Below are 27,704 nucleotides of genomic sequence, written 5' to 3' on the forward strand. Positions count from 1 at the left end.
GTCTCTTATATATGACTCAGAAAACTTAACACTCTGACCTCAGTCGTATAAACCAGAAGTGAAAGAGGCAATTGCAAATCTGACCAATAAAACTGGTGAAGCACTTACCTCCTGGCGTTAGAAGAATATGTGTCTGTGTACACAGAGAAAAGAACAGTTTGCCAATTCCTCTGGAGTAGAGATTCCAGAACAAGTGGAGGCCGCATTCTCTGCAGCATTTCAGATGTGTGTACGTGCTTTGCAGGCTGCTGGGTGGATCCACCAGGAGCCTGTTTAGATGAGGAACTGAGGAAGACTCCTGGGTAGAGAGATGTTGTAAGAGAAGGGACAGTAAGACAAGCAGAGCACTCCACTAAAGTCTCCACAGTACGGAGGGAGTAGATCCTCATGTCTGTCAGATTCCTTTTGGGGGGTTGGAAAGACCCATATGTATCCTAGGAAGAAAGAGACCTTTGTGTAGAAATGACGTAAATGGGCACAAAGCAACAGTAGCTTGGATCACATGACAGAGCATCAGGGCATGGAAAGTAATCTCCCAGGCTCCTTCATGGCTTTGGTGCATCAAGAGCTTCAGTTTATGGTATTTCACCATTGGGGATGACAGTGACTTTTGTTACATGCAAGAAAACAAAAAGATTTACCACCCCTAGAGCTTCACTCTAGAGAGTGTTAGAATAAATTTTTTTCTAAGGTTCCCTATGAAGTTGTGTTAAGGGCAGAGAAAAAGACTTTTGCTGAAAGTGAGAAGATACCTATAGATGTGCTTTTTTGGTTTAAGAAAACTCCAGGATATGTGTTTGGATGGTTTAGGGTTGTTTAGGGTGAGTAGCGAACTGTTACATAGTATGTCAAAGAAAGTCACAGGTAGCTAGCGAATAAAAGGGAGAGGAAAATGTCTTCAACAGGGAGACCAAATTCTAAGAAGATAATCATAGACCAAGTACTAAGGACTTCACCAGGAAGAAATTTTTGTAATTTCTAGTATCAACTCTTCATTTTTTACATTTATTATGCACTGATGTAATTTCTCACCAATACCCCAATTGATAGTAAAAATGTGCTACACGCAATAGTTTTCACGTATTATACTTTTGGTGAATTATGGCAGAGAAGTTTTATTTTCAAAGTGGGGTAAGGTAAGGTGAGAAAAAGGAGAGTAGAGAATAAGAATTCAGAAGAAGCAAGCTCCTTGAGCTGGAGTAAGCCTTCTCAAAATACCTGATGTGGTAGACAGCAATTTAAGATGACCCCCTGCGACTAAAAGATACTCATTAAATGGAGAAACAGATTTTTCAGATGTAATTAAGGTTACTAATCACTTGATCTTAAGATATGGGGGTTCTCTGGGTTGGCCTAATCTAATCACATGAGCCCTTTACAAGCAAAGATTTTCCACTGGCTGGTAGCAGAAGAGAAGGTCAGAAAGATTTGAAGTTTGAGAGGGATTTAATGTGAGGGAGATTCACTACAGAGGTGGAGGGGTACAGGGGTAAGAACCTGAGAACTAGGATTCTATGAATGAAAAACAACCCTTGGACAACAGGCAGCAAGAAGACAGGGACCTCAGTCCTACAACCACAAGGAACTGAACTCTACCAATTGTTTGAAAGAGCTTGGAAGCTGATTCTTCTCCAGATCCTCCAAATAAGATCCTAGCCCAGCCCACACCTTGATTTTGACCTTGTGACGCCCTAAACAGAGAACCCAGCTGAGGTCATGTGTGTTGTTTTAAGCTGCTAAATTTGTGGTAATTTGTTTTGCAGCAATAGGAAAGTAGTACACCTGGAAAGACTAGAATGAGAAAGTACTGGCTTGTTTTAATAAGTGGCAAAGATACTCGTTTGAGGCTATTAAAACCTGGAGGCTATGACACGATCACAGATTCTGACAATGGGCTCTTTTGAGGTCAATGTTTATTAGGTTTTTTTTTTTTTTTTTTTTTAATCAAGGCAACCAATGAATACCAAAATCCTGTGTTGGCTGGTGTGGCAACCATGAGAATGTGCCACTCAACCTTAAACTATAGGGAACACAGTTGGCCAAAGTCCCAAGCTGCTGTTCTTTCAAATCTACCACTGCATTTGCAACTTCAGTGCAACTAAGATACTAAGGCAGCCCCATTCCTGAGCAGACAAGGGACTCTTCTAAGGGTGACATTGATTAAGGAGTCCTTGACAGCTTTGCCAAACCTTCCTTACACTTTGCAGTTGTCTAGGTATATACACCCAATTCCCCTTCTCCTTCTCATTCGTTGGGGTAAGAATTGAATCATGACGTAACTGCTGTCCCAGGCTTTCCTGGCTCCTTCCACCTCCCCAAATTTTCCTTCACATAAGCAGTTAGCCTAATAAATTTTTTGCAAGTTAATCCCATCTTAGAGTCTGCTTCTTGGAGAATCTGAACTAACACAGCTGGGTTATCTCTCCTTCTGTGAAGTCCCTGGAAATAATATGAGCATAAGACAACTATTGGTGACACAAATAATATACTACATCATTAAGTTCTGAGCTCTAATGCAGGATGGTTGTAAACTAGAGAGTATTTCACGACCACCCCTTTTACTTCAGCTAAGCTATCATTATATTAGCCTGAATGGCCAAGGACCAGATGGTCCTGTCAATAAGAAATTGAGTTTCAGATTCTACCAGTGCAATGGTAGGATGAGTTGAGTCAAAGCAACCCCACCAAAGACAGAAGAGAAAAATCAGAGAACAAGACCAAAAGTGTGTTTGCCTTCCAGCCTAGTGCCCAGCTGGCAGTAACTCTGGCCTGGATGCCCAGTAGGTTAAAAAAAAAAATACAGTGTCCAAAGGGATGGAGAGTGACTGACTCTTTGGCTGCACTACCTCAGCTACTATTCTGGCTGGATGGAAGAAAGGAGGAAAGAAAGTATGCCTGGTTGGGATTTCATTTTTATCTTCTTTAAAATACTCATCCTCAGAAAATATGACCTGATTAGTGGCCTGGAGACTATTCAAGCTGTCAAGATTACCCGCTCCCCCCTTGGAAAAGAATACAGTGGAGAGAGAAGCATAGAAGAGCCTTGAACTCCTCTCCTGAAAAGTCAGTATATAACTTGAGGTCTCCAACACACCAACGGTCACAGTAGAAATGATGTTTGATGGTAGTAGCATCAGACGACAGGAAATTTTTGAGGAGCATTAGCCTCCTTTCTGTAGCCAACAGCAATGTCAGTGGTGAGATACTCTCATGAAGATTAGCAAGCAGTGGAGATATCATGAAGCTGTCTCCTTACCTGAGAAGATCTGAGGCAGAACGGGAAATTGAGAAATACCATAGGATACAAATATCATATAGTACTGGCACACATAACCCATGCTAGGACCATCTCAATCTTATTGGATGACAATCTAAAGGAAATTTAAGTCCCTACAATAGAAAAAAAAAAAAAAAACCAATAGAAGGTGAGGTCAAAACCAGTGTGACAAATACATTGAATAACCCTTAGTAGACATAAATGTTTATCTGTTTAAAATTACATTTGAATTTTCTGAATCTCACATTTGAAAACAGACTCCACAAATACACTTTCAAGTGCTTTTGAGCATTAACCAAGCTATCATGCTTGAAATGGGAAATGCAACACAGGCACAGAACTTTCTTTCTGCATTCAGACTTAGTTGGAATTCAGTTCTTCTCCCTAAGATGTTAATTGACATGTTTTCCAATAATGTAGGGACCTTAACAATTGAGTTGGTAACTGCCTTTATGTTTCTAAATGGTAAAGATTCTTGAAGGCTGAGTTATGTTATTGAAATCCCTGACCAACTCTTTGAAAGAAATGCAGTATACTGAACCACTATTTTGTTAATTTCAGGAGTTATCTCTCTTGGATGCTGTCCCTAATTTCCTTATCTTTAGGAGACAGTGTCACCCCATCTCTCAGTTTGTCATACTGTGGTGGCTAGTGTGTTGCTATGATTCTGGAAGCTATGTCATTGGTATTTTAAATACCAGCAGGGTCACCTGTGGTAGACAGGTTCAAGTAGAGCACCCAGACTAAGACAGAATAAGAAGAAAGACCTGGCCATCTACTTCCAAAAATTAGCCAATAAAAACCTTATGTATCATACTAAAACATCGTTGGAAGGAAGAGACAATCCACTAGAGAAGACATGACGTTTGGTGAACTAGAGGGCCAGCAAGCCCAAGGGAGGTCCTAGGTAAGACGATCAACACGATAGCCACTACTATGGACTCAAACTTGCCAGCAACCATGAGGATGAGCAGGCTGGTCTGCATTTCATTCTGTTCTGCATCAGGTTGTCATGAGTCAGAATCAACTTGACTGCAGCTATCTATCATCTATCTTTCTACCTTCTAGGAGAGAATAAGACAAAAAGGGATATAGTAGAGTAAAACCTGTGCCAGCATTTGGAATTAAGAACTGGTATCACCACTTAGGAGCCCTGGTGGCACAGTGGTTAAGAGCCCAGCTGCTAACCAGAAAAAAATCAGCAGCTCAAATCCACCAGGTGCTCCTTGGAAACCCCATGGGGTAGCTCTACTCTGTCCTATAGGGTCTCTATGAGTTGATTATCACCACTTAAGACTTATGTGAACTTGGACAAATTGTTTAATCTTTCTTAACCTCAATTTCTCCACTTGTTACTGCAAGGATTAAATATGATTATTTGGTTGATGGCAAACCGGTTGCTGTCAATTCTGATTCATAATTACCCTATAGGACAGACTAGGACTGCTGGGTAGGGTTTACAAAGCTGTATTCTTTAGGGAAGTAGACTGCCACATCTTTCTCCCTTGGAGCAGCTGGTAGGTTTGAACTGCCAACCTTTCATTAGCAGCCACTGTGCCACCAGAGCTCCGTAGTTGATGGCGTACCCATTACTGCCAAGTCAATTCCAAATCATAGTGACCATATAGGACAGTAGAACTGCTCCATAAGATTTTCAAGGCTGTAAATCTTTATGAAAGCAAACTGTCACATCTTTCTCCCATGGATCAGCTGGTGGGTTCTTACCACCAAAGTTTTGGTTAGCAGCCAAATGCTTAACCACTGTGCCAGGTCCAAGTCCAACCTCTGCAATTTTCCCTTGTGTTATCCATTGTAGATCAGCATTGTTGAGCCTCACTTTGAAGAGTACATAAAATAGTGAATGAACAAATGCCTTACATATCATCCATATGCAATTAATGGTAAATATTGAATTTTTTCCAGTAATGCTATAAATTCTGATGCTATACAGCTAGCTGTTCAGCTGATTTTTAATTCGTGACAATAGGGTCAGGATTTGGGGCCAGGAAGATGGCAGACAAGCAGGAAAAACCTGAATAACTAAAATTGATTGAAACTTTTAAGATTCTCTAAACATTGTTTTTAATGAAGCTTCTTAAGAAAAAAAATAACTGTTTTGTGTTTTATTTGCATTTACTTCACTTTCATTATCTTATGGGGATATCAAATCACAATCAGGCATCAAACAAACAGAACCAAACCAAACCACCAACAACAAAGAGACAAGAATAATGTGAAAGGAAAAATAGATTTTTTATAGTTCTCAAACTTATTACTGACACCTGGACACTTGAGAATCAACTACATTTATATGATCCAAAGGTGTCAGAAGGCTAACGAGGGTTCCCTGAAGTCAGAGCCAAGATGGCAGACTCCCTAAGCCATCCCCCTTTGAAAAAAAAAAGTAAAACAGGCACGGATATCAATCCTGGAATCCTGAAACCTTAAATGAAGGGATAAACTATTAGGTTGGAAGCCACTGAGAAGAAAAAATTGATAGGAAATGGCAAATGAATAGAGATACAGAGTGGAAGTTCCTAGCCAACCTGTTGGACACAATGTGGCCATTTTGGAATAAAGTGAAGAACACAGAGAGGCACCTTCATGGAATTCCCAATAGGAGATAGAGGTATGGCATAGACACGCCCAGAGCTAAGTAAGAGCACGTTTGCTGGCTGCAGCTCAAGAAACTGCCCAGACACTCTCACATGGTAACCACAGGAGCACACTCCTAAAACCCCCAGCCCTCTGATGAATAGCAGCAAGAACCACCTCATCCCACAGCTCTGACTGCCAGGTATCACAGTACGAACCCACCCTATCATCATCTGCCCCTCCCTTTGCCCACCCTCCTGCCTCTCTCCTGTGCCCTATCAAGTGCCATGCCCCCAAGTGGGTCCAGAATGAACCCATAGACCCCTTCCCCCCACTTGCTGCCTCTCCCCACTAAGCACAGCACCCCTGAGTGGTACCAGCCCAGACCCCTGGACACCCAGACCCCTCTCTGTCACCTTGGCCCCACCCTGCTGAGCTCCACGTCCTCACACAGGAGCAGCCTGAACTTCCAGACCCCACAACCCTACCCCTCCACCCCCAGCCCTACCACAATGAAGCCATGCCCCTGTGCAGAATAGGCCCAGACATTTGGACCCCCAAACCCTGCCCTGTTGCATGCCACTGCCTTGAGTGGAACAAGCCTGGAACCCCACCCCCGCCTACCAGCCCTAGTTGGTGCTGCAAATACTATCCATCCCTGCACCTCCTCTCTCCCACTAAACCTGCCCTGCTGCACCACAGCTAAACAGCTGGCTCTGCTGACCTGGACAAGGTGTTGAGAATTATCATTTCTACAGATGAGCAAGCAAGAAAACATGCTCAACCCACCTGCCCAGGCTTAGCCAAATAAAAGAAAAATGAAAAATGAAGCAAACAAACCTACAATCAATAAATAAAGGCAATGATACCTGAATGTCTCAGAGATAGCAGACAGTAGCAAAACATATTTAAAAAAAAAAAAAATCAGGACAAGATAGCTCCAGTAAGCAACAAAAATAATACGCTGAATGACATTCTGGTAGAAGAAAAGGTACTGGAACTACCTGTAGGGAATTCAAAAATCTAATATTCAGCACTCTCTGAGAGATTAGGAGAGAGATCAAGGAAAACTAGACAAAATCATGGAAAATACAGACGAAGTCCATCAAAACAGCCAAAACCAAGGAAAATACAGACAAAGCAAGGGAAGAATTCAGGAAAATAATACAAGAATAAAGTAGCAAAATAAATAGACAACTAGAAATCATGCAAAAACAGCAATTAAGAGATCCAAAAGATAAACAACAAAATTTCAGAAATGGACAAAGCAATAAAAAGTTTTAGGAGCAATTTTGAAACAATGGAAGGCAGAAGGAGCAAAATTGAAGACAAACCCATGGATGCCACTTTGTTGGAGGAAAAATCAGAGAAAAGAATGTAAAAAAAATGAAGAAACCTAGGAACTATGTGGGGGGATACAATTGAGAGCAAAAATTTGCACATGATCAAAGTTCCAGAACGGGGGGAGAAAATCAAAATGCAGAGAGGATCAATGAAGATTTGCTGACAGAAAACTTTCCTAATATCATGAAAGATGAAAAGCTGACCATCAAAGGAGCTCATCAAATCCCATTTAAGTATAGAACTTTCAAATGGGGAGGAAGTCAAGATGATAAAAGTGATAAAAACTGGTTCAAACTTAGGAAGATAAGGATAAATTTCAGGGTAAACCCAAAGAAAGTTAGTAAACCTACTCATCAAAATAAAGAAGAAAAACGTAAAGTCTCAGTAAACACAAAATCTACAAAAACAAAAAAATGAAAAGAAATTATACAAACAAAAGGAACTGAGTACAGCAGAATAAGCCGAACAAAGAAAATGTCATCACCACAAAAAAAAAGAGCTATAAAATGAGTGCAATAAACTCACACCTATCAATAATTACGCTGAATGTAAATGGCTTAAAAGTACCCATAAAGAGACAGAGAGTGACAGAATGGATAAAATAAATAGGACCTATCATTTTTTTTATCAATATGCAGCATATTGATTAAAAAAAATTTTTTTTAATCAATATGCTGTATACAAGACACACACCTTAAAAACGAAGACAAAAATATATCAAAAAGCAAAGGATAGAATACAGTACATCAAGGAAACAAGAATCAAAAAAGAGTAGGAATGGCAATACTAATCTCAGATAAAATAGGCCTTAAGGCAAAATCCACCATAAAAGACAAGGAAGGACATTATGTAATGAATGATTAAAGGGACAATCCACCATGATGATACAACCATAATAAATATCTACACACCCAATAACAGGGTTCCAAAATACATAAAACAAACTCTAACAGCACTGAAAAGAGAAATTGACAGTTTCATAATAGTAGGAGACTTCAACACACCACCCTCAAGAAAGAAACGCAGCAAAAATACAGAAGATCTAAAGGCCTCAATCAATCAATTTGACCTCCTAGGCATGTATACACACTCCATGGAAACCCTGCTGGTGTAGTGTTTAAGTGCTATGGCTGCTAACCAAAGGGTCGGCAGTTCAAATCTGCCAGACACTCCTTGGAAACTCTGTGGGGCAGTTCTACTCTGTCTTATAGGGTCACTATGAGTCAGAATCGACTCGATGGCACTGGGTTTGGTTTTTGGTTTGGTTCCTAACAGCAGCAAAGTATACATTCTTTTCCAACACACATGGAATGTTTTCCAGGATAGACCACATCTTACGCCACAAAGCAGTCCTCAACGAAACCCAAAACATTGAGATAATACAAAGCATCTTCTCTCATCACACCATAAAAATATAAATTAATAAGAGGAAGAAAAAGGAAAAAAAAATCTAAAACATGGGAACTAAATAACACTTTGCTTAAAAAACACTAGGTAATAGAAGAAATCAAAGATGAAATCAAACAATTTCTAGAATGACATGAGAATGAAAACATATTATACCAAAACTTTTGGGACATGGCAAAGGTAGTAGTCCTCAGAGGTCAATTTACAGCAATAGATACACACATCAAAAATGAAGAAAGAGGTAAAATCAAAACGTTAGCTTTACAACTTGAACAAATAGAAAGAGAACAGCAAAAAAAAAAAAAAAAAAAACAGCCAACAGAAGAAAAGAAATAATAAAGATCAAAGCAGAAATAAATGAAATAGAGAATAGAAAAACAAAAGAAATAATCATAAAACCCAAAGTTGGTTCTTCAAAAGGAACAACAAAACCAACAATCCATCAGACAAACTGATAAAAGAAAAATAGGAGAGGAAGCAAATAACTCAAATAAGACATTACAACAGACCTATTTGAAATAAAAAGGATCACAACAGAGTACTATGAAAAATTTTACTCCAACAACTTTGAAAACCTGGGAGAAATGGCCAAATTTCTAGAAATACATTATCTACCTAAAGTAACACAAACTGAGGTAGAAAATATGAACAGACCCATAACAAGAGAAGAGATTGAAAAGATAAAAACAAAAAAAACTCCCAACACACACAAAAAAGTCCTGCCCCAAAATCCTTCCCTGGAGAATTCTATCAAACATTCAGAGAAGAGCTAATAACAGTACTACTCAAGGTAGTTCAGAATATGGAAAAGAAAGAGATAATCCTGAATTTATTCTATGAAGCCAGGACAACTGTGATAAAAAACCAGGCAAAGATGCCAAAAAAAGAAAATTACAGAGAAATATGTCTCAAAGATACTGATGATATTGCATCATGAATAAAAAATTGCATCATGAATACAGATGCAAAAATTTTAACCAACAGAATCCAGCATCATATACACTACAATCAAGTGGCATGCAAGGATGATTCAACATTAGGAAATTAATCAATGTAATCTACCATATAAATAAAACAAACCAAAACCCAGTGCCATCGAGTTGATTCCGACTCATAGCAACCCTATAGGACAGGGTAGAACTGCCCCATAGAGTTTCCAAGGAGTGCCTGGCGGATTCGAATTGCTGACCCTTTGGTTAGCACCCACAGCACTTAACCACTACGCCACCAGGGTTTCCATAAATAAAACAAAGGCCTAAATATAAAAACAAAAACTATAAAGATCATGGAAGAAAAACTATGGTCAAAACTAGGGGCCTTAATACATGGCATAAATAGGACAAAAATCAAAACTAACGATACACCAACACCAATAGATAAACTAGATAACTGGGATCTTCTAAAAAATTAAACACTTATGCTCACCAAACACTTCACCAAAAGAGCAAAAAGAGAACCTACAGACTAGAAAAAAAAAAAAAAATTGGGCTATTACATACCCAATAAGGGTCTAATCTCTATGATCTATGAGAAAATCCAATACCTCAACAACAAAAAGACAAATAATCCAATTAAAAAATTGTCAAAGGATGTGAATAGACAGTTCACCAAAGAGTACATTAGGGCAACTAACAGACGCATGAGAAAAGACTACTAAAGAAATGCAAACCAAAACTACAATGAGATACCATCTCGCCGCAACATCACCGGCACAAATAAAAAATAAAAAAAAAAAAACAGAAAATAACAAATGCTGGAGAGGCTGCAGGGAGATTGGAACTCTTATGCACTGCTGGTGGGAACGTACAATGGTACAACCATTTTGGAAAACCATATGCCACTTCCTTAAAAAGCTAGAAATAGAAATACCATAGGATCTAGCAATTCCACTACTAGGAATATATCCTAGAGAAATATGAGCTGTCTCACAAATAGACTTATGCACACCCATGTTCATTGCAGCATTATTCACAATAGCAAAATGATGGAAACAACTTAGATACCCATCAACAGATGACTAGTTAAACAAGCTATGGTACATACACACAATGGAATACTACCCAAGGATAAAGAATAATGATGAATCTTTGAAACTTCTCACAGCATGGGTGAATCTGGAGGGCTTTATGCTGAATGAAATAAGTCAATCACAAATGGACAAATACTGTATGAGATTACTATTACAAAAACTCAACTAAGTTGACAAACCATTGGGCAAATTGACAAATGAAAAACAAGAGAGGATACAAATAACCCAAATAAGAAACAAAATGGGTGACATTACAACATAACAAACTGAAATAAAAAGGATCATAACACAGTACTATGAAAATCTATACTCCAACAAATTTGAAAACCTAGAGGAAATGCACAAATTTCTAGAAACACACCACCTATCTAAACTAATGCAAACTGAGTTTGAAAACCTGAACAGACCAATAATAAGAGAAGAGATTGAAAAGGTAATAATAATACTAATAATAAAAGCTCTGGCCCAGATTGCTTCACTGAAGAATTCTACGAAACTATTTGAGAACACAGAAAAGGAAGAGATGCTTCTGAATTCATTCTATGAAGCCAGCATAACCCTGATACCCAAACGAGGCAAAGATACCACACAAAAAAAAAAAAAAAAAAAAAAAATTACAGACCAATATCCCTCATGAACTTAAACACAAAAATCCTCAACAAAATTCTAGTCAATAGAACTCAACATCATATCAAAAAAATAATGCACAATAACCAAGTCAGATTCATATCAGACACGCAAAGATGGCTCATCACTAGGAAACCAATCAACATAATCCACCACATAAATAAAACAAAAGAAAAAGAATCACATGGTCATCTCAATCAATGCAAAAAAGGCATTTGATAGAGTCCAACACCCATTCCTGATAAAAATTCTCAATAAAATAGGTATAGAAGGGAAATTCCTCAACATAATAGAGGGCATCTATACAAAACCAATGGCCAACATCATTTTTAACAGAGAGAGGCTGAAAATGGTCCCCCTGAGAATAGGAACAAGACAAGGATGTCCTTTATCACCAGTCCTATTTAAAATTGTGCTGGAAGTCCTAGCTACAGCAATATGGCAAGAAAAAGAAATAAAAGGCATCCAAATTGGTAAGGAAGAAGTAAAACTATGCCTAGTCACTGATGATATGATACTATACATAGAGAACCCAAAGGACTCCACAAGAAATCTACTGGAACTAATAGAAAGATTCAGTGGATTGCAGGATACAAGATAAACATACAAAAATCAGTTGGATTCTTATGCAGCAGTAAGGTGAACTACAAAAAAGACATCAGGAAAGCAATACCATTTACAATAACCCACCAAAAAAACCAAACCCACTGCCGTTGAGTAGATTCCAACTCATAACGACCGTATGGGACAGAGTAGAGCCGCCCCATAGAGTTCGCAAGGAGCACCTGGTGGATTTGAACTGCCAACCTCTTGGTTAGCAGCTGTAGCACTTAAACACTACGCCACCAGGGTTTCCAACCATTTACAATAGCCCCTAAAAAAAAAAAAAAAAAAAAACTTAAGAATAAATCTAACTAAGGACATAAAAGACCTATACAAAGTAAACTACAAAACACTACTGCAAGAAACCAAAAAAGACCTACATAAATGGAAAAACATACCATGCTCATGGATAGGTAGACTCAGCATTGTGAAAATGTCAATTCCACCCAAAGCAATCTACAAATACAATGCAATCCCAATCCATATACCAACAGAAACCTTTAAAAAGATGGAAAAACTAATCATTAACTTCATTTTTAAAGGAAAGAGGCCCCGGATAATTAAAGCAGTATTGAAGAAAAAGAATAAGGTAGGAGGACTTGCACTGCCTGACCTCAGAAACTACTATACAGCTATGGTTGTCAAAATAGCCTTGTTCTGGTACAAAGACAGACACATGGATCAATGGAACAGAATTCAGAACCCAGATGTAAATCCACGCACCTACAGTCACCTGATCTTCGACAAAGGCCCAAAGTCCATTAAATGGGGGAACAGTCTTTTTAACAAATGGTGCTGCCAAAACAGAATGTCCTTCTGTAAAATGATGAAACAGGACCCATACCTCACACCATACACAAAAACTAATCCAAAATGGATCAAAGACCTAAATATAAAACCAAAAACTAAAAAAGATGATAGAAGAAAAAATAGGGTCAACGCCAGAGACCCTAAATAGGATACAGACAATAACTAACAATACACAAACACCAGAAGGTAAGCTAGATAACTGGGAGCTTCTAAAAATCAAACACTTATACTGATCAAAAGACTTCACCAAAAGAGTAAAAAGAAAACCTACAGACTGGGAAAAAAATTTTGGCTATGACAAATCCGATAAAGGTCTAATCTCTAAGATCCAGAGGAGAATCCAACATCTCTATAACAAAAGGCAAATAATCCAACTGAAAATGAGCAAAGGATATGAACAGGCACTTCACCAAAGAAGACATTCAGGCATCTAACACACACTTGAGGAAATGCTTGAGATCACTCGCCTTTAGAGAAATGCAAATCAAAACTACAATGAGATACCATGTCACCCCAACATTACTGGCACAAATCAGAAAATAACAAATGTTGGAGAGGCTGCTGGGAGATTGGAGCCCTTATGCACTGCTGGTGGGTATGTAAAATGGTACAACTGCTTTGGAAAAGTATATAGTGCTTCCTTAAAAATCTAGAAATAGAAGTACCGTAAGATCCAGCAATTCCACTCCTGGGAATACGTCCTATAGAAATAAGAGCTGTCACACGAGCAGACATATGCACATCCATGTTCATTGCAGCATTGCTCACAACAGCATAAAGATGGAAACAACCTAAGTGCCCATCAACAGATGAATGGATAAACAAACTATGGTACATACACACAATCAAATACTAAGCAACAATAAGGAACAATGACGAATTTGTAAAACAAGTCATGACATGGATTAATCTATAGGGCATTATGCTGAGTAAAATAAGTCAATCACAAAAGAACAAATACAGTATGAGACCACTATTATAAAACTCATGAAAAGGTTTACACACAGAAAAAAACAATCTTTGATGGTTACTTAGGGAAGGGAGGCGTGGGGAGGGAAAAACACTAACTAGATAACAAATAAGCGGTAACTTTGGTGAAGGGTAAGATAGTACACAATACTGGGGGAATCAGCACAACTTGACCAAAGCAAGGTCATAGAAGCATCACAGACACATACAAACTCTCTGAGGGGCCGAATTACTGGGCTGAGGGCTGGGGACTATTGGGGAAAAGCTAGCTCAATTGGCATAACGTAGTTTATAAAGAAAATGTTCTACATCTGACTATGGTGAGTAGTGTCTAGGATCTTATAAGCTCGTGAGCGGCCATCTAAGATACTCCGCTTGTGCCACCCCATCTGGAGCAAGGGAGAATGAAGGAAATGAAAGACACAAGGGAAAGATTAGTTCAAATGACTAACGGACCACAACTACCACAGCCTCCGCCAGACAGCGTCCAGCACAACTAGATGGTGTCCGGCTACCATCACCAACTGCTCTGACAGGGACCATAATAGAAGGTCATGGGCTAAGCTGGAGAAAAATGTAGAACAAAATTCTAACTCACAAAAAAAGACCTCACTTACTGGCCTGACAGAGACTGGAGACTGGAGAAACCCTGAGGTTATGGCCCCAGAAACCCTTTTAACTCAGTACTGAAGTCATTTCTGAGGTTCAACCTTTCAGCCAAAGATTAGACAGGCCCATAAAATAAAATGAGACTAAATGGGCACACCAGCTCAGGAGCAAGGACGAGAAGGCAGGAGGGGACAGGAAGGCTTGTAATGGGGAGCCCCAGGTCAAGAAGGGGAGAGTGTAGACATGTCGTGGAGTTGGCAACCAATGTCACAAAACAATATGTGTATTAATTTTTTAATGAGAAATTTGCTCTGTAAACCTGTATCTAAAGTACAATTAAAAAAAAAAGAAAAAACTGGGTGAATGGAAATGAAGAACCCAGGGTGGAGAAGGGGAGAGCTTTGGTACATTTCGGGGTTGGCAACCAATGTCACAAAGCAATTTGTGTATTGATTGTTTAATAAGAAAATATTTTTTTCTGTAAACTTTCACCTGGAGCAGAATAAAATAAATAAATAAGTAAATAAAGAGGGTCCCCTAATGTAAGCTGTTGTTGTTAGGTGCTTTCGAGTCAATTCCAACTCAGAGCAACCCTGAAGGACAGAGTAGAACTGCCTCATAGGGTTTCAAGGAGCTCCTGGTGGATTTGAACTGCCAACTTTTGGTTAGCAGCCAAGATCTTAACCACTATACCACCAAGGCTCCAATGTATAGCTAGTCCTATGCATCTTCACAATTTTTATGGGGAGCCAGGGTTGATGATCCAACTGAATGTCTTCTGTCCAGAGTGTTAGACATTGCCAACTTTTGGTTAGTAGCTGAGCACTTAATCACTGTGCCACCAGGGCTCCTGTAGACATGCGATAGGATTGTTTAATTGTAAAACAGTAAACATTTTATGAGGTTTAATTCCATGTTTTCGTAAAAGCCAGTGTATGCAGTGGAAATGACCAGTTCTTGTACATTCCATTATAGAGGAAACTGTAAAGAAGTTTAAACTTTCTGCCCTCATATCTTTCTCATGCATGAATGTTATTGTGTTTTAGGGTTTCATAATAATGTTTTATATATATATATAAAGGATTCCTGTTCCTTCCTTCCGGGTATTTTAAATGGCTTTATTTACAGTTTGAGCAATTCCAGAACTATTCACCTGTGGTTCATGTATTGAAAGGTCATGCAGTGCAATTTGCAGGGTGATTGTGAACCTTCCATAATTTCTGAGAATGCTCTGCTGTTTTTGTAGGTGTAGAGGCTGCCCTGTCTCTATTTGATACTCATAAAAGGACAACAGACATGGATACAACAGCAAGTATTCAAAAAGTCATGTAGAAACAGGAAGAAAAATGTTTGAGCTAAGAGGTTTCATGTGGGAATGATGCACAGGAGAAGATAACAGGATGGCTGAGTAGTTGTCACCCACTCCAAGGCAGCTTCTGATCCATACTGATCCTATGTAGACATGAATCTAAGTTCACAGTAGGAAATCCATTTACACATGGGCTCTTTCTCCCTCTGACAACGGTGGTAGGTCTGGTTGTCAAATCCAACAATTGTTCTTCGTTGAGCCCAATAAAGGATTAAGGATTTTTTCTTAAAATGGGATTCTAACAAACCACTACCAAACAATAAAAACTGGAATTTGTAATAAATGATAAAAACTTGACACCGTCCTGGTGTAGTAGTGGTTAAGAGCTATGGCTGCTAACCAAAAGGTTGGCAGTTCAAATCCCCCAGGTGCTCCCTGGAAACCTTGTAGGGCAGTTCTACTCTGTTCTATAGGGTTGCTATGAGTCAGAATTGACTTGACGGCAATGGGTTTTGGTTTGTAACATAAGCAGTCTCTAGGTGGTGCAAACGATTCATGTGCCTGGCTGTTATCTGAAAAGTTGGAGGTTCAAGTTCATTCAGAGGTGCCTCTGAAGAAGAGCTTGGTGATCTGCTTCTGAACAATCAGTCATTGAAAGCCCTATGGAACATAGTTCTACATTGACACACATGGGGTTGCCCTGAGTTGGAATCAACTCAAAGGCAACTTGTAGTGAGTGGTAGGTAGTTGTAGCATGAATATGGTTCTGAGTGATCTTTTATGTGGTTCATATACAGGATTCAAAGTAGATTTGGAGTCAATCAGAAGTAGGACCTAATTTCTAAAGGAATGGTGATATGTCCCCTCCCCACAGTTTATGTTAACCCAAGCTATCTTGCAAATTGATACAGCTCCTGCTGAGTCTGAATTTGCCAACTTGGACTTAGCTACGTATGCACTGATTTATCAACATCCTTCTACTTTAATGGGCTTTGAAAATTCACAAAAACCATTTGGAATTAAAGGCACTGCTAGGGAACAATAGAGACCCTGGTGGCATAGTAGTTAAGTGCTATGGCTGCTAACCAAAAGGTTGGGAGTTCAATTCCTCCAGGCGCTCCTTGAAAACTCTATGGGGCAGTTCTACTCTGTGCTATAGGGTCACTATGAGTCGGAATCGACTCGACGGCAATGAATTTTTAGGGAACCATTGGACTGAGATTTACAAAGCAGTGACTAACTGATCATTTATTTTATGCTTTTGATATTCATAGACTCCACCGAGAATAGAAAGTGTGCCATATTTCTTGAGGCACTTTAAAGGCAATTGCTCTTTAGCTTGGGATATCTTATTATGAGATGTGCAGTTACAGGCTTGACATGCCAGGGCTAGGAAACATCTGGTTAATGTATAGTCCAAATAATGCTTAACGTCACATTAACTGTCTAACAGAGAAGTGCGTATCGTCAGTAGTTGATAGCACTGAAGAGCACATTTAAAAGAACTCGGAGCCACTTATGTGGAGGAGGCAACTTAGTATTACAATTTGAAGAATTAGAAGAAGCCAAATTTCATACCTTATTGAAAAATATTTTCACTTTTTGGGACTAATGTAACATGCAAATTTCTTATGTTATCCATCATGCATACTTCATAGTGTTAGTGTGTGTGTGTGCATGCATGTGTGTGTGTTTTGATGAGGAGGATGCATTAAACATTGAATTATGATCCCCAGACCTTCTGTTAGCCCAAGACAGGAACCATTCCCAAAGCCAACTCTTCAGACAGGGATTGGACTGGACTATGGGATAGAAAATGATAATGGTGAAGAGTGAGCTGCTTGGATCAAGTAGACACATGAGAATATGCTGGCATCTCTTGTCTGGAGGGGAGATGAGAGGGCAGGGGGGTCAGAAGCTGGCTGAATGGACCCAAAAACAGAGAGTGGAGGGAAGGAGTGTGCTGTCTCATTAGGGGGAGAGCAATTAGGAGTATATAGTAAGGTGTATGTAAATTTTTGTATGCGAGGCTGACTCAATTTGTAAACTTTCACTTGAAGCACAATAAAAATTTTTAAAAAAATTGAATTATGAAATTACAGCTCCTGCTAAAATACAAATATTATTAAGAAGAGTTGACTCCCTAAGCTTTATACATCACCATCATGCTAGGTATGAATTTGTAGGACTCAGCTCTTTGTGCCACCCAGGGGCTCAGATAGATAGCTGCCCTCAAGCCAACTCTGACTTATGGTGACCTATGTACAACTGAAAGAAATGTGACCTGATCCTTACAATCATCAGCATGTTTGAGTCCATCATGGCCATTATGCTAATCCATATCACTGAGGGCCTCCCTCACCCTCACTGGCCCTCTACTTCATCAAACATCATGTCCTCCTCCAGCAACTGATCCCTCCTGAGGACATGTCCAAATCAAGCAAGTTCACCAGTGTTCTATTGTGGTCCATAAGGTTTTCATTGGCTGATTTTTGGAAGTAGATTGCAAGGCCTTTCTTCTTAGTCTATCTTTGCTAGGCACTCTGCTGAAACCTGTCCACCATGGATTACCCTCCTGGTATTTGATGTACTGTGGCATAGCTTCCAGCATCATAGCAACACACAAGCCACAACAGTTCAACAGACAGATGGGTGGTGGGATAGAACTTAGAGCTGTTATATTTTTGATATACTAAATATAGAACCAATTTGGAACAACACTCAAATTTTAAACTACCTTATTGGCACTTTCTTATGGCTCAAGAGCACTTTAAACTCAATATATCTGAAAGCAAAATCATTAACTCTCCCATCAGACCTTATCACCTTGCTTACAGCCTAGTGCCTTCTCAGTCACCTAGGATAGAAACCTCAGGTTTTCTCAGACTCCTCCCTCTTCCTCACTGCTCACATGGTATTTGTTGGCTGGTTCTGACATTCAGCCAGCTCGTGTAGACGTTGCGTTGGCCTACTCAGGGAACTTCTTGCATACAAATTTGTTTAGCTGCTGTCTCCTAGATTAATTGTGAGGTGGTCCGCTGGTAAAGACCATCTTTTAGTCACATTTGTACATTGATTCTACAACGTCTGGCAAAGTCTGTTGCCTAACATGTATATAGATATGTTTGTGTTCATATTTATGTTTATTTCTGTATTTTTTGTGGCAAGGCGTGTGTGTGTGAGTGTGTGTGTTCTTCAGTAAAAGCCAGCACCATGTAAATTGGACCAGCTTGTAAACCCAGGGGATTCAGGTGACAGCAGGAATAATAATCATTATTGTGTTTTGAATACCTACATTGTACCGGGTAATTAAGGCACATTTTATAAGACCAGCCCTGCAACCTTCAGAGGCAGGTGTTATTAGTCATGTTGTCCAGATTGCCAACTAAAGACTTCAAGAGGTTAAGTAACTGTCCATCTAACTCCAGAGCCTTTATATACCTAGAGGGAGATGCTCTGAAAGGAAGGGGGAGGTGTTATAAAGAAGAAATAGAGAGCTTGATGGTAACCTTTACCTGCCTTATGTTTCGCCCAGAATCTCAATCTTTCCACTAGACTCCTCCAGGAACACTATCAGAATTCATTTTATATTATGAGAATTCTATTTGGAGGAGAAAACAATAAAAGAGAATACAGAGTATAGACTCCCAAAGTGGATCCTTGCGTATAAAACTGCTTTCTGATGGTAGGGCTATCATTTTAAGGTTGGATGTGCATGAGACACAGAAAGAGAGAGTTTTTTAATGTCTATAGAGCCAACATTTGGACTGTAACCGATTTAATTATAAGTTCCCTGGAAGAGAGAAGTCAGTGCTATACATTTAAGAATAGGTGTAACTTACTATAATTTGATAACTGTACTTTGAAAAGCTGCAAATACTTTCTATTTTTTCCTTTATCTACAAAACCAGTAACTAATGCTATTTGACTCTGGAGTATTTAAAATACCATCCTTAGGTCTGGTCAGATACGGTAAATGCTGAGAGTGACAATTTGAGATTCTTAGATGGGAAATTCCCTTCAGAATCAAATATTGTCATAAATTCCCACGTAGAACATAGGCCTGAAGAGAATTTGATTAAATTAATTTGTAGCATATCTTCTTGGAAAAGTGTCATACCTGAGGTATATTTGCTGTGTAAAGATTTATTTTAAAAACAAAGTTTAATTTTATAGGTATCCCCCTGTTAGCATTTGGGATTCATTTTTTACTTCTTTGGTGTTGTGGATTGAATTACATCCACCAAAAATATGTATTGAAGTCTTAACCCCTGTACCTACAGATATAATCCTGTTTGGAAATAGGGTTTTTCTTTTGTTGTGCTAATGAGGTTATACCAGAGTAAGATGGTGCGACCTAATCACTTCTGAGTTTCAAAAAGAGCAGAATAGACACCGAGACACACAAGGGGAAGACAGAGGCCAGGTGAGGATCATCTACAAGCAAAGCAATGAAAACGATTGCTAGCACTCACCAGAAACCAGAAGAAAGCCCCATAGAAGGAACTGGATGGTTGAGACCATGATTTGCAATTTTAACCTCCGGAACTGTGAGAAAATAAATGTCTGTTCTTTTAAGCCACTCACTTGTGGTATTTTTGTTATGGCAGCACTAAGTAACTTAGACACTTGGCTAATAAGAAAAAGCTCCAACTCAGATATAAGAGTTGTCCCCATTTCCACAGAAAGCTTTGCTGCAACTAAGCTAATGCCCCTCAAGTGCTTTCCATATGCCAGGAACTATGCTATACCATTTTAACTTACTTAAGCCCCAACAACCTTGTGAGCTGGGAACCATTGTTTATATTTTATAGGTAAGGAAGCTGAGACCTAGAAAACATAGCAGACTGACCAAGGTCAGGCACTCAGTAATAGTATGACTCCTGCCCTGGGCTTTGAGAACAGACGAGAATTACATAGATGGCTTCCCCAAGTCTCCAAGCCCACAGGTCATTGTATATATTCTACTTTAGCAGTTCCTTGAGGTCTCTAAAGTGTAAAGACCATAATATCCAGAGCACCCTGCAAAGTGAATTAAGCCAGATCCTCAAACAACTAAATAGACTAGAGATTTGAGTGAACATAGCATGCTAGTACAGATAAGAAAAAAAAAAAAAAAACTTTGAAGTAACCCAGAATATGTTTAAAATGTTTCATTGATCAATGATCAGCATTAAACCTTGTTTTCCAGTGATATGAAAGAAAGCTTTTAACTGTACAGTTTCCATTAATAACAGGCTATAGAGTCAGAAGCTTGGGAGAACACCCTGACTTTAATACTTTTTAACTTCGTGACCTTATGCAAGTTTCTTAACATCTCTAGCTTCATTTTCTTCTTGAATAACATGGAGAATAAAAAAAGTACTTATGTCATAGAATTATTATAAAGATTAAGTGAATGCTCACTGAGAATATTATCATCATCATTCCTTTATAAATTTGAAAAAGTAAATTAGATGATAAAGCTTTTCTAAAGGTTTTTATTGTGCTTCAAGACAAATGATTGGAATTGAGGTATAAATCATCTATGTACTGCACTACTTTTTACTTATAATTTATGTTGCCTAGGAGATGAATGAAGAAGCCCTGGTGGCACAGTTGTTAAGCACTCAGCAGCTAACAGAGAGGTCGGCAGTTGGGACCCACCAGCTGCTCCGTGGAGAAAGATGTGGCAGCCTGTTTCTGTGAAGATTACAGCCTTGGGAACCCCATGGGACAGTCCTACTCTGTCCTATAGTGTTCTTATGAGTCAGAATTGATGCTGTGGCAATGAGTTTGGTTTCATATGCGATGAGGTAAAATAATTAAACATTTATGGGAAACTTAATGTAAAGCAATCTTCTTAACTCTAATAATTAAGGTTTTGTAAACTATTTTAAGAAGTCAGTAATTTCCCATAATTTATATAAAAAAATCAAACCTACTGTCTTCAAGTCAATTCTGACTCATAGCAACTCTGTAGGACAGAGTACAACTTCCGCATAGGGTTTCCAAGGCTGTAATCTTTACAGAAGCAGACTGCCACATCCTTCTTCTGCAGAGTGGCTGGTTGGTTTGAACCACTGACCTTTGGTGAGTAACTGAACACTTTAACCACTTTAAGGCCAAGGCTCCTTATAATTTATATATAGCTCTTAAATTACTTGAATGATTTTTTTTGCATACTGTAATTTATATTTGCAACAACCCTGTGATGTTGGGAAACTAAATATTATTACCAGTATTTGCAGAAGTAGAAAGCTTCAGCCAAAGGAGGACTGGATATTGTGTCTTTGAATTCTCAGAGCCTTGTGTCTTCCTCTGCACCAGCCTGAGAGGAGGCAAAAATAAACATGGCTTATTAGTAAACAATTATATACATGAACTGGACTGTCAGCTCCTAGTACATTCCAGCTAGACATCTTCCTTTCAAAGGAAAAGAGAGCACAAGGAGAGAAGATGGAACCACCTTTAAAACTACTGGAACTTTTCTCTTTTAGGTTAAAGACTTTTAGAATTTTCTCAAGCAAACAGAGAATCCAGTTGCAGAAATGAGAGCTCAATTTGTTAACTCTTGAGTTATTTTCTCCTCCGAATCATCATTCACAACCCCTCCTCTTACTGACTGCAGATTGAAGATGAAACTAAGCTTACCCAGTCAATCTGAAATAATTCTGCACAAGCAATGACGTTCTGGAGTTATCCTCACTTGCCCATTTTGTATTTGCATTATGATTCAGTTTCAATCTGATGAGCTAAAACACTTTAGAATAAAACATCTCTGACAGATTGCTGGTTTGGCAGCTTGCTATATTCGGTAGAGCCTAGATGCTGTTGGACAATATTTTTAGCTTTAAAAAATAAACAATAAATAAACACACAAGCAAAAAACCACCTAAAAAATTAAATTAAATTAAAAAAAAAAAAAGCCCACAAACATTCCAGTGTCCCATAGCAACCCTATTGGACACAGTAGAACTGCCCCATAGGGTTTCCCAGGAGCAGCTGGTGGATTTGAACTCCTGACCTATTTATTGGTTAACAGCAGAGCTCTTAATCTCTAAGTCACCAGGGCTCCAAGGGTAAGGACAGTCATAACAGTTTTGCCAATAAGAACTGGCATAAGCATCTGGGTGGATTTTTCTGAGAACTTTTCTAAGAGAACCAGTGTGTGCTGTTTTCGGTCCTTTGCTTTCTCCTTCTGTTTGTTTGAAATGTTAACGTGATGACCGAATGTGCAGCAGAAATGAGGAAAAGTCCAAGAGAATCCAAATGTCTTCAGTCAGGATACCCTTAAGCCAGTGCACCGGCCTTGAATGCCTACCTCTCAGTTTCTTGTTACAGAATAAATAAATTGAATGAACAAGTGAATGAGTGAAAGAGCGGATTTCTATTTTACTAAAGCCTTTATTATGTAGTTTCTGTCATATACAGCCATACGCAATTAAGGGAAACAACATCCTTAGGGAAGAAGGGACTATACATGAGCTCAAGTAGTAACTCAAATCAGTGAGTTGATCCCCTCCCACACACACCCACAATCCTGAAAAAGTACAGCACACATCAGGCCTTGCGAGAGGGATAAAAAGATACTTTATTGATTTAAAATAAGAACAATTATATATGTGTTTGAGCATGTGTGTATACACAATTACAAATTTATTTCATTTTTCCCAAGTTTCAGTCAGCTAAAACAAAATCACTGATTAAAAATGAAAATAATATCACAAAATCCTGTGCAACCCATGAAACTTACAACAGAAATAAATTTAGTAGAGCGGAAGGTCTGAAGTAATCTAATAAGCCTGTACAAGGTCTGTAGTCCCTAGACCTAATTAGCCAGTGGCTCAGCTTCACACACACAGGTGATGGCTGAGTCTCTGCATTTTTCAACGAAGCCTGTACTTCATGCTAGTACTACGTGCTTCATGACAGCAGCTAGAGGGAAATGAGGCATTGAAGCTTAACCATGTATACCCAAGAGCAGGCGTTCTCACACCGTCAGCCTATCCTGTGGTCTGTGAGCTATTCCCAAAGACATTTACAACCGGTTTCCCACTAAAAAAGAAATCCTTTTTAAAACTTGCATTGCCTGCTTCCATTTTTTTTTTTTTTTTTTTTTAATAGCTGGCTCCGTAATGGCTACTTAGGTTAAAACTTAACAATTAATACCATAACGACCCTATCTTGCTATGAGTCAGAATCGACTCGCCAGCAGTGGGTTTGGTTTGGTTTTGGTTTTTGTTGGTTTAAGTAAAATACGGCAGAGAATAGGTCCTTGGGTGATTTTATTATACTAAAAACAAACATTTACCGTAGAGTCACTTCCAACTCATAGCGAGTCAGAGTAGACCTGTGCTCCACAGGGTTTTCAATGGCTGATTTTTCAGAAGTAGATCTCCAGGCTTAGATCTCCAGACTTAGATCTCCAGGTTTTTCTTGCAAGGAGCCTCTGGGGGACTCCAACAACAGACCTTTCGGTCAGCAGCCGAGTACTTTAAGGATATGCATAAGTCAGAGACACCTTTTATTATGTTAAAGTGATATAACTACATATATGCTTGAGAAACTCAGCACTGAACCTGAATTCACATTTATTATTTGCTAAGGGCAAAAGTTGAGCTTGGCCGGTGGACAGTGAAGACAGTGTTGGAAGGCCCTGGCTCTGCAGTTTCTCAGTTAAGATCTACTTCAACATGCTGCCCCAGGATCCGTTCCCTAACTGGGGGCATATCCCATTTCCACAGCAGATAGAAAAGCTTGAATGTGTTCTTCAGTTTTATCATGGTAAGATCTGATTATTTTCTTGTCTCTTTTGAGATCCTGCCTTAGTAACAAAGAGATTCTACCCTCAAGGTTTTTAAAAGAAGCTAAACTTCATCACAGATAAATAATAAAATACTCTGGTTAATGACAAAAAATTGACTCCGCTGTCACCATTTTATTAAAATGCATCTCACAGATGGTCTATTTTGTGTATGCATTATAGGTGGACTATAGATCTACAAAAAAATTCAAACTAATTCCATTGCCATTGAGTCATTTCTGACTTGTAGTGACCCTAACCAGCAAAGTAGAATAGTCCCATTGGGTCTCCAAGGAGCGGCTGGTGGATTCAAACTGCTGACCTTCTGGTTAACAGCCAAGCTCTTAACCACTGTACCGCAAGGGCCCCACTATAGATCTAAAAAAAAAATTAATAGATCTAGGTGCATTGAATTATAAACCAGAGGTAATTTTTTTGTATATTTGATAATGAAACATGAGGATGAAAGTACTAAGAGGTAAAAACACCTTAAGTCATTCAGTGGTCACCTTAGTAGGATTTCAACAGGTAGTTTTGTTTTAACCCTATTCCTCCTGAGATGGTTTATAAATTAACTTTCTAATTAAATAAACAAAATGGAGCCAAAAATGTAAAATGTCAGGGAAGAACTCTTTAGGGACTGTGGGTGGCAGAATAATGGCACCCCAAGATACCCGCATGGCAAAAAGGACTTTGCAGATGATATTAAGTTAGGTATCTTGAAATGGGAAGATTATCCTGACTTATCTGGGTAAGCCCAATCACAAGTCTCCTTGTAACCAGTTGGAAAAAGGCAGTCAGAGTCAAAGAGAGAAATTTGAAGATGTTACTGCACTGACTTTGAAGATAGAGGAAAGGATACATTCACTCCATGAGCCAGAGAATGCATGTGGTCCGCAAAAGCTGGAAAAAGCAAGGAAGCAGATTCTCCCCTAAGAACCCCAGAAGGAACGCAGCATTGCCAACATCTCGATTTTAGCCCAGTAAGACCTATTTTACCCTTCTGACATCCAGAACTGTAAGACAATAAATTTGTGTTGTTTTATGCCGCTAAGTTTGTGGTAATTTGTTCCAACAACAATAAGAAATAAATACAGAAATTATATTTTATTTGAATCTTGAAGCTTGAGTTCAGGGGAAAAAACAGGGAGGGTGTATATTCCCATCAAAGGGAGCAATAAAAGCCAAAGCATGAAGATTAGAAAGAGAATGACAAGTTAACCTAGGTGAAATGCAAGATACATGTAAGAAGACACAGGCACTGAGATTAGATAATAGAAGGTGCTCATCATATCCCCAAAGAACTTACCTGCCGTTCTAATGAGTTTGAACAATAGAGAACTACCAGGAATGAGCTAATCGGATTGGCATTTGGGAAGATTTAAAAAATGTCATTTACGAGAAGAAGAGCGAGACTGAAAAGAGATGAGTTTAATGAAACTAAACTTTAAGGAGCATAGTACCTAACAGGAATGGTACATAGTATAACCCAAAAACCAAACCCACTGCCATCGAGTTGATTCCAACTCATAGCGACCCTATAGCGACCCTATATTCTTTATAGGTACATGAGGATGGGACAAGGACATAGCAAAAATGATGGCTGGTACCAAAGGAAAACTTGTGTCTATATCAACATTGGGAGACCAAAACAAAAAAATAAAAACCCACCAAACTCAGTGCCTTTGAGTCAACTCCCATTCATAATGACTCTATAGGAAGGACTAAAACTGCCTCATAGGGTTTCCAAAGCAGTAATTTTTTTTTTTTTTTTTTGTGCAGTGTTTCAGCAGAAATTTATTATTTTTTTATAGAAATATGCCTGTAGTAGTTATAACAACAAGAACATTTTTCATAAGCCCAGCTTACATGTGTCAATATGCCTTGAAGGATAAAACTATGCTAATTTTCTTTTTTTTTGAATTGTGTTTTAGATGAACGTTTACAGAGCAAATTAGTTTCTCATTAAACAATTAATACACACATTGTTTTGTGACATTCGTTGCCAACCCCACGACGTGTCAACACTCTCCCCTTCTCAAACTTGCGTTCCCTGTTACCAGCTCTCCTGTCCCCTCCTACTTTCTCATCTCTGCCCCTGAACTGTTGTGCCCATTTAGCCTCTTTTTGTTGTATGGGCCTATCTAATCTGTGGCTGAAAGGTGAGTTTCAGGAGTGACTTTAGTACTGAGCTGAAAGAGTGTGCGGGGGCCATGTTCTTGGGGTTTTCTCCAGTCTCTGTCAGACCAGTAAGCCTTGTCTTTTTTTGTGTGAGTTAGAATTTTGTTCTACATTATTCTCCAGCTCTGTCCAGGACCCTCTATGGTGATCCCTGTCAGAGCAGTCAGTGGTGGTAGCTGGACACCATCTAGTTGTGCTGGACTCAGTCTGGTGGAGGCTGTGGTAGTTGTGGTCCATTAGTCCTTTGGACTAATCTTTCTCTTGTGTCTTTGGTTTTCTTCATTCTCCCTTGCTCCAGATGGGGTGGGACCAGTGGAGTATCTTAGATAGCTGCTCAGATGCTTTTAAGACCCCACAAACCAAAGTAGGATGCAGAACGTTTTCTTTATAAACTTTGTTATGCCAATTGAGCTAGATGTTCCCTGAGACCAAAGCTATATATCTTTATGGATGCAGACTGCCACATCTTTCTCCCACAGAGCTGGTGGTAGGTTGAAACTACTGACCTGTCAGTTAGCAGCAGAGCACCTTAACCACTGTGCCACCAGAGCTCCTGAATATTGGGGGAAAACATTGCAAAATCAGTGGAAAAACTGCTACCCAAGGGCTTTTAGGGAGCCCCTCACCTTTCTATCCCTGCCAAGGAGATACTTAGTAAGAATATTTGTCATGGATTGAATTATGTTCCCCCACAAAAATGTATGTATCATTTGGGCTGGGCCACGATTCCCAGCATTGTGTGATTTTCCTATATGTTGTAAATTCTGCTTGTATGATGTTAATGAGGGAGAATGGATGGCAGTTGTGTTAGTGAGGCAGGACCAACCTACAAGTTTGGATTGTGTCTTGAGGCAATCTCTTGGGATATAAAAGAGAGATGCGAGCAGAGAGACAGGGGGAACTCATACCACTAAGAAAGAAGCACCAGGAGCAGAGTGCATCCTTTGGACCTGGGGTCCCTGTGCCTGAAAAGCTCCTCGACCAGGGGAACATTGAGGACGAGGACCTTCCTCCAGAGCCAAAAGAGAGAGCTGTCTTTCCCTGGAGCTGACACCCTGAATTTGTACTTTTTGCTTACTTTACTGTGGGGAAATAAATTTCTCTTTGTTAAAGCCATCAACTTGCGGTATTTCTGTCGTGGCAGCACTAGATGACTAAG

At 39.1% G+C, this 27,704-nt stretch overlaps 2 long non-coding RNA genes across 13 annotated transcripts in view; one reads left to right on the forward strand and one right to left on the reverse strand.

Annotated features, from left to right (window-relative positions):
- LOC135228318 (uncharacterized) overlaps positions 1-545 on the reverse strand; it is a 31,132-nt gene extending 30,587 nt beyond the window's left edge. The window contains exon 1 of the long non-coding RNA XR_010318773.1: positions 109-545. This is a non-coding gene — a long non-coding RNA (uncharacterized LOC135228318). The remainder of the gene's footprint in view (positions 1-108) is intronic.
- Positions 1-27,704, forward strand: part of LOC111750700 (uncharacterized) — a 231,195-nt gene that overhangs the window by 123,258 nt on the left and 80,233 nt on the right. For 2 of the 12 annotated variants that reach the window (XR_010318764.1, XR_002785768.2), the window contains exon 4: positions 24,168-24,345. The exons of the other annotated variants lie outside the window; for them this stretch is intronic. This is a non-coding gene — a long non-coding RNA (uncharacterized LOC111750700). The remainder of the gene's footprint in view (positions 1-24,167; positions 24,346-27,704) is intronic. 12 annotated transcript variants of the gene reach the window in all.

The sequence above is a fragment of the Loxodonta africana genome, chromosome 20 (genome assembly GCF_030014295.1).
Source record: "Loxodonta africana isolate mLoxAfr1 chromosome 20, mLoxAfr1.hap2, whole genome shotgun sequence".
Lineage (NCBI taxonomy): Eukaryota > Metazoa > Chordata > Mammalia > Proboscidea > Elephantidae > Loxodonta > Loxodonta africana.